We start from the raw sequence: 16,181 nt of genomic DNA, 5'->3' as shown, positions 1-16,181 counted from the left end.
CACAATGGCTCGATTTAGCGCGAATTGCGTCATCGGGCCCCCAGCTGCAGGGGTTTTTTAGCTGTAGTCGGGGGGGTCAGGCAGCAGCCGGGAGGCTTGCCTGCCTTTCCAGGGGGTCGGGAGCGGCACCCGATATTCGGGAGGCTCCCGACCAAATCGGGAGGGTAGGCAAGCCTGAGTTGATCTGGTTTTGTTTTGTAATATTTGTCTTACAATATATATTTTTTTATGCCAGATTATGGTAATTAAGTCTTGTGTTATGTGATCATACATTCTTATTGGTAGATGTTATAAAATGTATGTAAAACTCACAAATAATTTATTTTCACGGTGTGACACATAGCCAATTGCGCAGTTGAGTAGTTCAGTTTTAAACAGATATATAAAAAACAGAGAAAACACTAGGCGCAAAACAAATTAGGTAATAAATCAGTTCACAAGTATTAAATATGAAAAATGACAGTCTCGTAGGATGAATATAAAGATGTATAAAAATAAAGGACTGTATCCTGAGTGTGTCTTTTCTTTACTTCTCTATGAATCTTCAATTAACAGCTACACCTATACGATCTTTAATTTTCTCTCGAATCAATAATCCATATGAAATGTAAACATAGAGAGAGCCGACATAACGTAATCCAATAATAATTTAATATTGTAAAATAGTAGACAAACATCCAAAAAGTATAAACCACCAATGAGTGGAAGACAAGCGTACCAGTAGGTGTGGGTGTAAGCAATCTACACCTTAAACCGCATAGAACATACACTCCCTGGGAACAGGAATCTGGAGTCTCTAGTCAGCGTGGGGTTAAATCGCCTTTATTCCAACCTTCAGGTTTTAGATGCTTGAAGTTCCAAACAAACCAGGTTTAAGGTGTAGATTGCTTACATCCACACCTTCTGGTACGTTTGTCTTCAGATCTCCTCATTTGATGCGCTTTTGTGACCATCAAACAAGATAGTTGAGTTCTTGTGTATAAAGTGCCATCACCTATTAGTTGGCTCTACTAGTATGTTTGCAGAGCAGGTTGATATTGTATGGTGATCACCAGAAAATAACGACGTATGGTGATCACCAGATAGTAACGACTAAGATTCCACATTATTTGAAAGAAGGGACTCTCTTCTTTCATATACTGTAGGGGTTCCCCTGAGTTTTTTAAAGCCAAGATGGGGAAAATATTCTCCTGTCCCTGGACTCATTATGATTTCTGCAGTATATGGGGTGCTATGAGGGTAGCCCTGAGTCTGTGGGTTCCAGGATGGGGAAGGAAGAGAACTTTTAGGGGGTGATTCAATTGGTGAGAGGTTTAGCAAGGTAAAAAGCCTTGCACCCCTCACATCCAAATTTGGATTGCTCCCAGTACCCATGGTATCTAATATTAATATAGTGGTCGCAGGGTTTTCAGCTTTGAGAACCCTGTGGCGCATAAAAAAAATATATATACTCACCTCTGCTGGGAGATGTAGTTCTCCCAGTGCTGACTACAGGGGGGGTATACTCTCACATGGGGGGGCATCACACACACACTAAGAGTCACTCACACACACACTCATGCACACACACACACTCATGCACACATTTAAAAACACTCACACGCTCACATACTCACCCTGCTGCAGAAGACCAAGTTCCCGATGCTGGATGCAGAAAACAATGATTCAGAAGGTGAGTAATTAGGGACTATTTAAGCTACAGTAATTAGAAACTTCCAATTGATTAATAAGTCCTCAGGGGGGAAGGGTGCCGCCGGGGTCCCAGAGCAAGTCCCACTAACTTTGCCTAAAATTAACAATTTTAGGCAACATCAGACTTGATCTGGAGGTGTGAGAAAAAAGACCCGGTGAAATCAAGGTGTCCCATTTTCAGTCCCCTAATTGAATAGCAAAACCCCATGGCTGGCGGAAAAAGGTGGGGCTTTTAAAGTTCACACCTGCAATTGGATTCCCTCCTTAATGTTCTCTCCCCTTTTGTATGGCTGTGTTTTACCTGGGAAGGTCTTATATAATCACATTCCCAAATGATGACACAATTAGGACTTTCCCCTCCCTGGTCTGCGTGACAGCAACTATAAGGGGGGGATTTTAGGTAAGTTCCCTCCCCCATTTAAACCGCTGCAGTGATTAGGACAAAAGGAAGAATTTACGAAGCAGCGGCTTTTGTAAGCTGCTCTGTCCTAGCAAGTTACAGGTACATGTTTAAAACAGCACCCAGAGTCAGTATAAAGCCCAGCATGCTTTACGTTGACCCCGGGTGCTGTTTTAAGTATGTAACTGCAACCTGTCCGGAAGCAGCGACTTATAGAAGATGTTGCTTTGTAAATTCTCCCCAAAGTTCTACTGAATAATAACAGCAAATGGATTCATTAATGATCTTAATAGAGATTACATTTCGTTTTGTGGAGAAAATTAGGTGAAATATATTAAATAACAAAATTCACCTTATCTCTTATATTCCACTTTCCTAATCCTTTTATCAGATAGTCTCATGATGCCCCTAATGATACAAACAGGAGATCTACTCAGGGGATCACATCAGCATAAGTGCAGGATAGTAAGAACAGGTAACACAGTATTGAAAAGGATAGTCTACAAACTACTTACCATGATACTAGTGTATACAATACTATGTATGGAATGTATACTAGATTGTGGCAAGTAATTTATAGACTGCCCCTTTCAACCAGCCAGTTGACACCCAGTTGATTGCATGTAACAAATTTGGTGTGCAGAGAACAAGGGGAGGAGTTGAGGAGCCCAGTAAGCAGGAGCATTTCAGTATGAACTTGGGACACTGTGGTGTATAATGTGAGCTGTGGGTGCTGTGAAGTATAATGTGAATTGGGGGCACTCAAAGCCGTGGATACAGGTGATACTGATGTACATGGTAAAATCTGGGAGGCATGGCCATGTCCCCTAAAAAATAAAGAAAACTGGCAGTGCATGCTGTGAAAGTGTTATGAATCTAGGAGAAGATTCACCTTTGACTTAAGGCAATAGTGCTGAGGATTATATGAAGCAATAGGAACAACTGAAAGGAAGTCCTTGTCAGGAGTGAGACTGGGTAGCCCCAAAGTTGAAGCAATAGTGCTGAGGATTATATGAAGCAATGGGGACAATGGAGAAGATAGTCCTTGTCAGGAGTGAGGCTGGTAGCCCAGTTGCAGCCTTGAGGGCTGATTGATGTTTGGCAAGGTTGTGGTCTGGTGACCAAGTCACAGTCTTGAGGACTGATGTTACTTGGCAATGTGTGGTCTGGTGACCAAGTCGCAGCCTTGAGGGCTGATTGATACTTGGCAAGGTGGTGGTCTGGTTACCATGTTGCAGCCTTGAGGGCTGATTGATACTTGGCGAGTGGTGATCTGGTGACCAGGTTGTAGCCTTGAGAGCTGATTGATACTAGGCGAGGATTGCCTTGAACCTTGTAGCAGAAAATCCACACAGACACTGAGGGTGCAGTGATATCTAATAGTAGAGTCCACCCGGATACTGCAGTGTGGCTGAGAGTGCCATAAAGTAAATGCTGAAAGTCCACACAGACGCTGATGTGCGGCTGAGTCTACGGGAATGTGTACAACAAAAGACAAATGTAGTAGTGCTGTTGAGACTGCTGTGATGTTTAAAGCAGGATATCCACACAGATGCTGAAAAGCTGATACTATATGTTTACATGCCGGACACTGGAACAGGAATACATAGGAGCATGAAATTCCACCCACAAGAACCGGAAGGCATGTTCTGGACGCTATCACCAGCATCTGAGTAACCAGCAAGCAGGAAAGAAAAGAGAAGGAACTAATCCGGTCAAGGCAGAGATGACGGAGCAGCCAGGTAGGATTTCACGGAGTTGTAGTGCATCGTCCACATCTCCTAGCAATGGTCCTAAGAGAGCTGCCCGAGAGCTGTTGTCCGACAAGATGCAGCTGCGGCTTGTGACAAAAAGGGGAGCAATTGTCAAACTGAACAGGTGGCTTGGGCCCCCACCAGGCTCCTTGAATAATTTTGGGCCTAGTCATTTAATTCCCACTTCCCCCTCTAGGGGTACTATGTGGTATGTGAACTGGGGGCATTAGAATGTGGCATAATGTGAACTGGGGCACTGTGTGGCATGATGTGAACTGGAGTCATGGTATGAAATAATGTGAACTGGGGGCACTGCATGGCATAATGTGAACTGAGAGCTAAACAGTCTGACATTAATGTAAAATGGGGTACTATTATGGTGCATAAAATGAACTAGGGCACTACTATGGAAAATTAAATGAACAACCAATGCGGAAAATGGTATCTCCCATTGGAGCCCCATTGGAGCCCCTTCAAAATGTTGCTTCGAGGTCCACCAAGTTCTAGATACCCCCTGAATCTACTCGTCACTTCTCATTGTGGGACTTGGTGGTTGGAAGTATGGGGGATGAAGGTAAGCAACACTGTCTTATTCAACACCTTCCATAATTGCACCTACATTTTCAGTTTTAGTGGATTATTCTGCTCAACTTGCATATGTTTTGTTCTGTTTAACCCTCTTCTGAAAGTTTTTAGCATGTTTTACTAAATTATTTAGCATTGCATAATAAATAACTAATTGTGTACTGTAGAACCAAAGACGTCTTCATTCTGAAAAGTGTGATTTATAAAACAGCTTCCAAGTCACCCAGGTGTTGCAGCCTGAGACACCCTAGTGTTTCAATCTTAGGGTTACTTCCAATGAATGCAATAACTCAAAGCAGAAGGTAATGTAATCTGGTAAATCTCATGCATTCCCTCAGCACCTTAGTGGTGTCACCACTGGTAATTGCCATAGGAAATTTCAAAGCAAGAGTACTTTCTGCAGTTAGTCTGCTGGCTGAACTGGAAGTCACACTTTCACCTGCTATGCAAGTGAAAATCATCTGGCTGCTGTTTGTTAGCATTTATTTCAGTCACATTATGTCAATATATATTCATCCTGTCAGTGCAGTACGTTGCACAGTCACTTTTCGCCTTCTGATTCTGGTGAATTTGTGGGATTTACACCTCATATGTTCTTCTCAGGACATGTTTCAGAGTAAATGAAACTCATTTAAAAAAAACATGCCACAAAGTAACGGGTGTCCGACACCATTCATAAAATAACATCTGCAAATATATTTGTGGAGTAAAACCTGTATCATTTTACAATCATTTCTACTAAGTACTAACTGATCTCCCTGTACAATTTATTCCAAACTATTTACAGTATTAAACTTGTATTAAACTTGTACTTGGCCTGATTTAACAATCAAAATTTGTTTTAGCAAAACTTATATAAAATACAACATATGGTAATATATAAACAATATCGACTTTAAATAAAAGGACAATAATTAAAAGTATTTATTTAAGGTTGATTGTAAACCAATTATGCTAGAAATAATATTACTTCTAAATCAATTATGAAATTAAATAATTTTTATCTGTTTCAAAAAGATCAATATATTAATTCACTATATACTGTAAATACTGATAAAGTTTAATTCTGCACATGAAGACTCATATAATTAAGTTAAAAACTATAAATAAAATGTACTGTAATTATTAATAGTATAATCAGGGCTATTTTCAGGCGTAACACACCGAAACACTGTTCCTGAAGCTTTATTGAAGAAGAACGTAATCAGAATAGCGTTCCAGAACTGCCTGTCAGCAGGGAGCCTTGGGTGCCAGAGGTGTGGATTGGCACTGGATCGCAAGCTAATTGCAGCTTGTGGACCGGCAGTCATGGAGACACAGCAGCGGTGTTTTGAATTTGACACTAACCGTGAGCCAATTGCAGCTGACCGACCGGCAGCCAATCAGGATTGGCCGCAGCAGCCTCTCCTGGCTGGTTGCCAGTCCGCGAGCTGCGATTGGCTCATGACTGGTGCCAAATTCAATTCGGCAGCCGGTTCAATAAAGTGTTTTTTGCGGCATAGCATCATGACGTCACGATGTGCCATACCAGAGAGGCAGAGGACTCAAGGAGCCATGGCATGAAGAGGAGGAGAAGAGACAGATGCAAGATAAGGTAAGTCACTGTGGGCTGCAGTTGGAAGGATGTGGTGGCTGGCTGCAGACACACTGAGGCTGGCTGGAGCTAGGGGGATGCATAAAAAGGGGGCTGGCTGGTGATACACTGTGGGGATGGCTGGAGAGACACACTGGGGCTAGCTAGAGCGACACTGTGAGGATGGCCAGAGAGAAACACTGGGGCTGGCTGGAGAGACACATTGGGGCTGGCTGGAGAAACACTTTGGGGCTAGAGAGACACTGTGGGGCTGGCAAGAGACACACTGTGGGGCTGAAGAGACACTTGTGCTAGCTGAAGACACACTGTGGGGCTGTTGAGATGAAAGGGATCTGGCTGCAGACACACTGTGGGGCTGGTAAGACTCTGTGGGGCTGGTTGGAGACATTCTATGGGGTGTCAGGTTGCAGCCTATGATCGGCCATTACTCACCTCAGCATCGGTTTCCCCTGACCTCTCAAGTGGTCAGGCAACAGGTGTGGTGGTGAGTGACACGCTGAGGATTATATCTGGGGTCTGCTAGGACATCCATGTGCTCACTCCATGATTTGGTTCCTGCAGTCACCATCATGGATGCAGCCATGACAGTCTACATCACCTGATTAGCCCTTTACCCAATGGTAGCATTGGATGCTGTCAGCTGACACTATCCTCCAATGGACTGCTACCTTAGGGTATTTAGCTGGGCTCCAGACACCAGGAAGTTGCCTATACAACGTAGTTACTTCCAGTGTATACTAGCCATTGCAGCGTTCCAGGTTCCAAGCTCCTTTCTTTCAGCGATACTCTCCTAGTGTTTACCCATGGTGTGGGTGTGTACTCAGGATGTTACCGAGTACTATCTCTGAAGTGTCATCCTCCTGTGCCAGTTCTGCCCCTGGAACCACAGTGTATGTACTCAGTATGTCATCCGAGTACAATCTCTTAGTGTCATCCTCCTGTGCCAGTTCTGCATCTGGAACCACAGTGTATGTACTTTGGGCCTGATTCAGATCCGCTCGCAAGCACTATGCACTTGCAAGCGGGTCGATAGTTGTGCATTGAGAAATTCACTGGCTCCGGGGCTCGCTACAAATGGGGCAGCTGTCGATGTTGATCGACAGCTCGCCCCATTTTGTAGGCGGGGTTGGGGGGGTGGCTGAAGAAATGGAGGCATTCCTGAAGGAACGCCTGCCATTTGTGGGTGGCCCCCACTGACACCACCAGTGATGTCAGTAGTGAGCTTCCGGCTCTATTAGAACCAGAAGCTCACTGGGGCTTGCGGCAGATGAGACCCTACCACAAGGGTCTCGCTGCAAGCCCGATGGTCGCAATGGTTGCGACCATTGCGACCATCACCTGGCCGCTTGCAAAAGATGTGGGTGGTCACCCACAGCTAGCGAGCGGCCAAGAGGCTGACTTAAAAAAAAAATGCTGCCATCCTCATTCAAAGTGAGCACTCGCTTTTTGCGGGCGGCTCTGAATGAGGTCCTTAGTACGTCATCTAAATACAATCTAGTACCATTCTCCTGTGCCAGTTCTGCATCTGAAGCTACAGTGTGTGTACTTACTAGTACATCATCCAAGTACAATCTTCTAGAACCATTCTCCTGTGCCAGCCCTGCATCTAGATCAACAGGGTGTGTACCCAGTACTTCACCCAAGTGCAAAACTCACAGTATCATTCTCCTGTACTTTCCCTGTGATAAGTTCTTCCATTTCCCACTCGTGTCGGATACCTGACCAAAGGGACACAACCTGCTTGCTAGGTGCAGCTTAAACCCAAATCCCACTTGGAGGGGTCATTGGTGAACACATCCCACTAAGTTAGACTCCGTGCCTTTGGTCAGGTCTAGCCAACATCTGGTACTTGTGGATGAGGAAGGCATATATCCAGGCCCCTTGCCTCCGATTCTTTTCTCAACCTGGGTCCACATCTTCTAATGCTTCTACAGAGGACCACCATAGCCCCAAACGTGACATGGGGCTAGTGAGACACTGTGGGGCTAGTTGGAAACACACTGTGGGGCTGACTGAAGACACACTGGGCCATATTCAATTAGCGGCGAAAACGGCCGTTTTTCACCCAAAAAACTGCAACATTTTCACCAAAAAACAGGCGACAACGGCAACAGGCGAAAAAAACTGGAGAAAAGTTTTCTTCATCCCAAACCAGAAGAAAAAATATGCAAAATCCCTATTTTTGGCTAAAAATGTGGGTATTTCATTCAGAACCCTTTGGACATGTTACTTAATGTTAAATTACTGGGGGAAAAAATCATAAATTGCGTACAAAAGACGAACGCGCAAATTGTGAACGGAAAAAAAAAATCGTCGAAAAAAAGATAGAAAGCTATTTTTTTTCCAGGAAAGTACTGTTCCACATAAATTTAGGGTACGTTAAAATGGCAGCACAAACTACATTTGCTCCTGAAGAAGCTGAGAGCACTCAGCGAAACGCATTGAGCTAGGACTTCTATTCCTAGCATTTCTCCAGGATTGGTTTTTGGACCCTGCACTGCACTTTAAACGGCTTACACGTTTGTGTTGGAAAATTAATATATCCAGTATAGGACTCCAGGAAATAATACAGTCATTGCGAGGACATCTTGCCTAATACCTGAGAAGACCTACTATGGATTGGTAAAACAATCCCTATCCACATCGGTTTATTGCCATCATTGTATTTGGACTTGTCACTGGTCAGATTGCACTTGTATCTACTGACAGTATCTGATAACAGGACTATTTTTGCAGGCACATATTTGGGACTCCATCCTGGGAATATTTGCATTACACCTTGATTTATGCTGCTATTATTAATATTTTTATTGTTTTCTGAATTTTTCAGTGTGTTTTATATTATATTGTATTATTAAATATATGTATTTTCATATTGAACCTAGTCACATTTAAACTATTAATCAATTGGAGCGCTGTAACCATTTGGCTTTTTTCTTTCTTATTTTCTGAAGGCGCACATCCTTCATCTATACAGCTGCTCATTTTTAGTGGTATAGCGCCTATATTAGGACACCTTGGGTGTTTGTTTCTCTGCGTTAAAATGGGTGCAAGTATATATTTGCATCGTATAATAAATGATTGGATAATTAGTACATAATAGAGGATTTAATAATAAACTATTTATTTTACTCCTGTCTAAATTGCCATAATTAAAATTAGTGGATGCTTAATATCACTTGTATTATGATGTAGATAATGGTGTCATTTTTATGTGAAATGTTACTAATGTAACAAATGAATGCAATTCAGAATAAATTAATGAAAACTTATGTATGAAAAGGTGGTACATATATAGACTAAAATAATCTATAATGACTGTTATAGAAGTGACAATGAATGACTTTTATTTTTTTTAGATTTACAATTAATTAATGTGTTAATCTCACAAGGAAAAAAGGGCTATGGCCCTGATTCAGAGGCGCTCGCAAAAAGCGAGCACTCACTCGCTCCAGGGCTCATGCACGCGCAGTGTGCAAGCTGTGCGTGCGCACTGCCCGGCCATCGACCCGCTTGCGAGCGCATTGCACTTGCGAGCGGGTCTGAACCAGGCCCTATATTCAGAGTAATACATGCTCATCTTTTACAATGTGTGGCTTTTTTCTGGAAAGTGTACAACTAGAGGGCCGTGACTGTGGTGGACATAGGCAGACATAGGCAGTGGGTACTGCTTGGGATGGATGTACATCCGACTTTGAATTAAGCCCAAGGTGTTAGAATAAGTCATGATACAAAGTATACTGTACACACCAAACACATCAATAGCAAGAGTTTCAAATTAGGCTTCACTGAATTATTTGGAAATGCTTTTTAATTGATGTTTGAATTAATTTCACTTTTTTTTTTATAATTCACAGGTTTATTTTAGAATACAAACAGTGCTGAGGAATGTGGAAAACAAAACTCTGTAAGCATTCTTGGATACTAAAGTATAAAAGGGGTTTGAACAATTTAAAGGAGAAAAAAACAACAGACTGTACCTACAGTATCTCTGATTAAATATTTTTTTCCCTTGTTTTTATTTTAACCAAAACAGACATACTGTAGGCTACAGGCCTGGTGTCATAATGAATATTCTACTATACATCACATACTGTATCCTGTAAACAAAAGGAAGATAAATACACCAACATAATTAAAGATACATAACCTGCTATAAAAAAGAAAAAATATCAATATGTCAATATACAATTTTTCCCATGGAAAAGAAAATGGAAACAGAAACAAAATAAAAACAAAACAAAAAAAAACACATATATTCCTCCTTTTCAAGGTGGGATAATATAAAATACAAAGTAAATGTGGGAGGGCAGGGTGTTCTGTTAGCAAGAAAAAGACAATGGGCAAAATGTAATAGGGTGAGAGTTTAGAAAATGTGAGAGTTTAGCAGTAAACTTTCACACTTTTTAAACTCGCCCAATGTAATTGAGCTTGAAAAAGTCCGGAGGCGGGAAGAAATGCATAGCTGCCCGTGTTCACTAAATGTGTTCTGCCCTGTAACAAGCTCCTGCAAGTGTGCCAGTGTCCGCAGCCTTTGATCTCGATGTAGGGAGATCCGACAAGCTTTTGGTGCAGAGAGATCTGACAAGCCGCGGCCGCGCTTATCCACCCACTTAATACTTTCCTGCATCCTTTCTGGCCCTGATCACCGGCAGGTAATCACCATTGTGCAGCCGGACAGAGAGCCATACCACCCGATCCTTACAGCTGCGAGACACAGAGGCTGTCTTCTTCTCCGGCCATTATTTTCCATCGTACAGCCGGATAGAGAGCTATGCTATTTAAATCAGCTGCCATCTGAGACTTTGAGGCTGGTCAGTAATATTACTCTTTCTTTCATTACTGTGCGCCCGACAGGGTGATACTCTGATTTTCGCAATTTAATAATTACCTCTCAAAACACAAACCTCAGACAGCATATCATTGTGGACACTCAAAAGGATACTTTAATTGCAGGCTTGCGGTTACAGTGTTGCAATATTACGCTACTAACTAACTAAGTGTGCTAAACGCCTTTATTTGATGCAATTGAACTTTCTTCACACAATGACTGTTGCTCTATAACTCCAAATACAGCAATATTTGTGCCATTCTTTATATATACCAGCAAATCTATTTAGCACAGATTTATTCACTGTGGATTACGTGTTTTTTATTGTCAAATGTATGTTATTATTTTTTTATATGCATTTATTATTTTTTTCAATTAATTTTCATTTTTGATATTCCTTCATTCCAATTACTTTTAGATATTCTGTGGTTATTTTTAGTGGTTCACTAATTCCATCCACCATTTATATATCTATACATATTTCTTGATATTTTTATTTATTTTTTGGTATTTTATTTGACTCCAATAAATTAACTTATTATTTTTTACCTGTCTGTATATTAGCGCAGTTTTTCTTGTTTATTCATGTTTTTGTGTGGGGTTGCAATTTCCCCTTATTCTTAACTGCTGCAGCTACAGATATTACGAGTGTTATTTAAGCGCCTTGGTATACCTTCGTTTTCGCCCAATGTAATAGTTTGAGAATATGCAAACTCGAATGTTTTTAGACTCATAAAACTCTCACGATTTACACTCTCATTAAGATCTTTTCCCATTTTGAAAATAAAACTTGACCAATGTGAGAGTTTACTGCTAAATTCTCACATTTTCTAAACTCTCACCCTATTAAATTTGGTCCAATATATTAATTCACAGTAAATGAACCGTCTTGGTTGTCAAAAGTTATAAGGACGTATAATAATAATAACCATACAAGGTCCATAACAATTATAAGGGAACTTGCAATAACATAATTCAGGGTAGAGGGAGGTAATATTTTTACTTTACCCCTTGTATAGTGTAAATAATGGGTGATCCTTTCCATTGAGGCTATGAACCAAATCCTGTTCTTAACTTCCAACATAGACAGTATTCGCTAGCTGTTTCCAAAATATAGCTACCATACCCCTAGCCGTCTGAATGATGTGGATGCAATGCTATTTGCACTATTATATGTATTTGAAATATTAATAGTATAAAATATCTAATGGGTGTATTTCACACATAGGTACGTTTAGCATTCTCTAGAAGAAAATGACCCAAAAATACTTAAATCTGTACAGGTTGCGCAGTGGTACTTAAATGAATTTGGTGCCAGTATTGCTCTACTTATTTCAAACCTTACCAGTCCAAATGCATAAATCTGTACTAATCCTGCTGCACCTACAGTGTCGGACTGGGGCATGAAGGACCCATCAGAGGAATGCAGTAGTAGGGGCCCATGCTTAAGGGGTTTGGTCATCCACAAGAGGGGATGTGGCCAGCCACCACAGTTGCTTGGCTAACCATTAGTCAAATATTGGTGTAGTTTCCAAGAATCAATGATTTTCAGTGCTCCTGCTCCTCCAGGTAACTGACCCTACAATAGAGTAACAAAGTACAATTCAGTGTGCAGTCTGGACCATGACCCCAAGAGCAGGGGGTGGGGCCCTCTGTCAGTTGGGCCCACCAGGGATTTCCACTGTACTCCTATAGGCCAGTCAAACCCTGTGCACAGATTAGTTGTAAAGTTTGTTTAGGTTTATTTAAAAGACCAAAACTCAAAGGATACATTTTTACATCTTAAAATGCACAATCTCCAATGGGGGAGAGGTATCCCAGATGTAAAATATTATTACCAAACTATACACTTAATCTAAGCAATGATTTGGTTGCTTACATTCTCTAAAATGGATATACTTAGAAACCACTTCCTGTGAAGTAATCTCTCATTCATCAGTGATTGGAGTACTGGCCATCTTGAGAACTTCACAGGCAGTCTCTTACCCTATCATTAGATTTACTTGTCATTTGTGGGATTATTGTAGACTTCACTTTGAAATCACATCTCTTCCTTTACATTTTACCACCAATCTAGGGTTTCTCCCAGGCACCACCCCAGCATTGCTCAGCTCCCCAGTGACATTGGCTGGAGTCTTACTGTCTTACTATTTTGCTGGCCAATATACATGGTGCTGGAAACCCAGGCTTGTGCTTCCAGTTGTAGATGCATTAAAAAATAAAATTTTGACAAAATTCTCTTAACACTGTATATTTAGGGAAAAAATTATTTATTTGAACAATGAATCATATTTTCATGTCTGCAGGAAATAAGTGCGAACTTTTAAAAATGATTGGTGGGTGCTCATCATCCCCACCCATATTACTGAAAAATGCCATGAGCAGACATGATCAGTGCAGCGCATATATTCGAAGTGCACAATCACCCAGATCAAACACAGATCTGTCTCCTATGGAGATAGCAATAGAACAGTTGGATGTACTTATACTGTTGTCATTGTTAAATATATTTCGCCATACTTTAACAGCTGGTTTTAGGGATTTAATCTCTTTAATTAATAGATCCCCTTAGTAAATGAGATTAATCTTTAGCTTTAGGATTACAGTAAAATATATTATGCACTGACTTGTTTTTTATAGAAAAAATGGTATGTCAGGAGTTTTGTTTATACCAGTTTATTTTATTCATTTTTTATTCAGTTACTCTATTCTAAACATGGCTTTGCATAAAACTGGCATTATTAAATATATATATTTTACATTGATAAGTCATAAAGAGCAAACAAGTTACAAGATGAAAGATGCACAGACTCAGTTGTCTCAAGGTGGTTTAGTCAAAATAAGTTATCATCAAGTAGGTGTATAACATTATGTGATGTCAACTACATTGTAAACATGGCAACCTTTAACCTGAAGCACCATGGTTTGGAGCCAGTCACAACCTGAGGGATTGAAAATCATTTTGATGAGGTGATGTTAGAAAGTTCTAAGTGATGTGAATCTGGTGGTCTTGGCTCGACTCCTAGAGAAATAAAGTTCCCAGAATAAAACAACCTTATCCTGGGTCCAACTGGCAGTCTTTGTTTTGTCAGAAGGGGCCCAAAATATAAAAGAGGCCATAAAGAATGAAGTCTTCCCCAGTGAATGGTAGCCTCTCCAAATTAATAGAATGGTAAATGAATCAGTAATGTTTTATGTAGACTGTCTAAATTAGGAGCAAGTGGAAGGCAGCTTAAAGCATAGTGTAATCATTTTTCATCAACTAATAAATTATTGCCTTGCATATAAGGAATATCTGCAATGGGGATAGTTGCTATCCTAACGTATTGCAATGATTTAAATGTTTGAGGTAAAGTTACATTTTTACAAAGGAAACTAAATAAATTGTTTAGGAATGAAAAAAGTCATGAGCAAAACATTCACTACACTTACTGTATATAAAGTGGCATGGAATGTACAAAAAACAATATTTTTGGATCTTACCTGTTAAATCTCTTTCTCTGACCAAATCTGGTGGACACTTCTTTACACATGGGGTTAGTGAGGTATGGATGTGTTCGTACTTGATGAGCTAATTTATAAAAGCTAGCTCCTCCCCTCTAACCCCTCCTCAGTTTGATCATAAAGCCTGAAGGATACATTGAAGAACAACTATAGTCATCTTACTCATAAATTCAACAAATGATGGAGGATCGAAGTGTCCCCCAGATAGAGTGAGAGAAAGAGATTTAACAGGTAAGAACCATTAATCTTGTTTTCACTTCCTACATCTGGAGGACACTTCCTTACACATGGGGATGTAATTTATGGGAAGCACTAATTCCTTCTGAGACCATAATTCCTGAAAATAGTGTTTTTCCATGATCGCCAACCAACCTCTGAGACTGGCATCTGTAGTGATTACTGTCCAGTCTAGGGAAAGGAAAGTTGTGCCCCTGTTCAGGTTTTCCACCTTGGTCCACCACCTGAGAGACTGTCTGATGGTTGGATCTCGACTAACTCCTTAAGATGTTTACCTGAAACATTCTGGAATGGTTCCATCCATAGGATAGTTTTGAATGAAAAGACCAACATCCCTAGAAGACTCAATCAAGAAGCACTGACGGACTTCTGAGTCCTAAAATCCTGTTGACTAGCCTCTGAATATTTCTGATCTTCTCCTGTGTCAGAAATACTCTGACCTATTCTGTGTCGAATCTTAAACCCAGAAATTCTATTTGTTTGGCTGGGAACCAACCTGGATTTTTTCCAATTGGTCACCCAGCCATGGTACTGTAACACTTCCAGAGTCCTTAACAGATATGCCTAAAGTGCTACTTTTGATTTTCCTTTGAACAGTAAATCATCTAGATTGGGAATCATCTTTATTCCCTCCTTCCTGAGAACAGTTGACATAACTAACATGACCTTGATGAATACTCGAGGAGCTGTTGCTAAACCAAATGGCAGAGCCCTGAACTGAAAGTGCATACTCTCTCCTGGAAATCTTAACAGACCAATGGCCTTCCCAAACTGGTATATGGAGATAGGCATCCTTGATGTCTATGCATGCCAGACCTCTCTACTTCCGTCCCATTTATACCTTATAGACTCCATTCTGAACTTGTCTACTCTTAACCCTAAATCTAATTCCTTTAAGTTTAAGATTGGTCTGTGATTCCTGTCTGGTGTTTGAACTAGAAATACCTTCTTTTACTGGTCAACTGCTACAGGGATAATATTCCCGAATCCAACAGAGCCTTTATAGCCTGATTTAAGTCTCTACATTTCTGTCTGTCATAGCCAGTGGGGGGGGTGCGATCAGTGTCATCGCTCCCCCACAGGCATAGGAGACTGTTGTGGCTGCTGCTTAACAGCTGCAAGCAGTCTCCCAGTGCAGCCCAGTACACAGCAGCATGTGCTGGGCTGCTGTGATGTAAAAGGGAAGGGGGGCAGCGCCGGGCCTGGGCCCTTCCAGCAAACCCAGCCCCGGGTAATTAGTACCCGCTCCCCCCTCTTGTATATGGGGCAATTATGACACACAACACACTTTGTATTAGAGATGTGCATTTTGGTTCTAAAGAAATCTGAATCCACCCGAATTTCATGAATCCGGGTAAATCCGAGTCACGGTTCTCATCTCTTGAGGAGATCTGGGTCGCGGTTCTGATCTTGGTCCTACTGCTGCATTTAATGGCTTGCTGTGATTGCTGGTCCTCTATATGCTGGAATTATCACACACAATATACTTTGTATGACACATATTAAAGCTGGTTAAGTGCTAATTCTACGCTCTTCATTGACTGGCCACACTCACTCTAAAATCAAACATTTGGAAATCCCCCT

The sequence above is a fragment of the Taudactylus pleione genome, unplaced genomic scaffold (genome assembly GCF_031769625.1).
Source record: "Taudactylus pleione unplaced genomic scaffold, aTauple2 ptg000236l, whole genome shotgun sequence".
Classification (NCBI taxonomy): domain Eukaryota; kingdom Metazoa; phylum Chordata; class Amphibia; order Anura; family Myobatrachidae; genus Taudactylus; species Taudactylus pleione.
The sequence above is the reverse complement of the archived record's forward strand: the minus strand, read 5'-3'. Positions refer to the sequence as shown.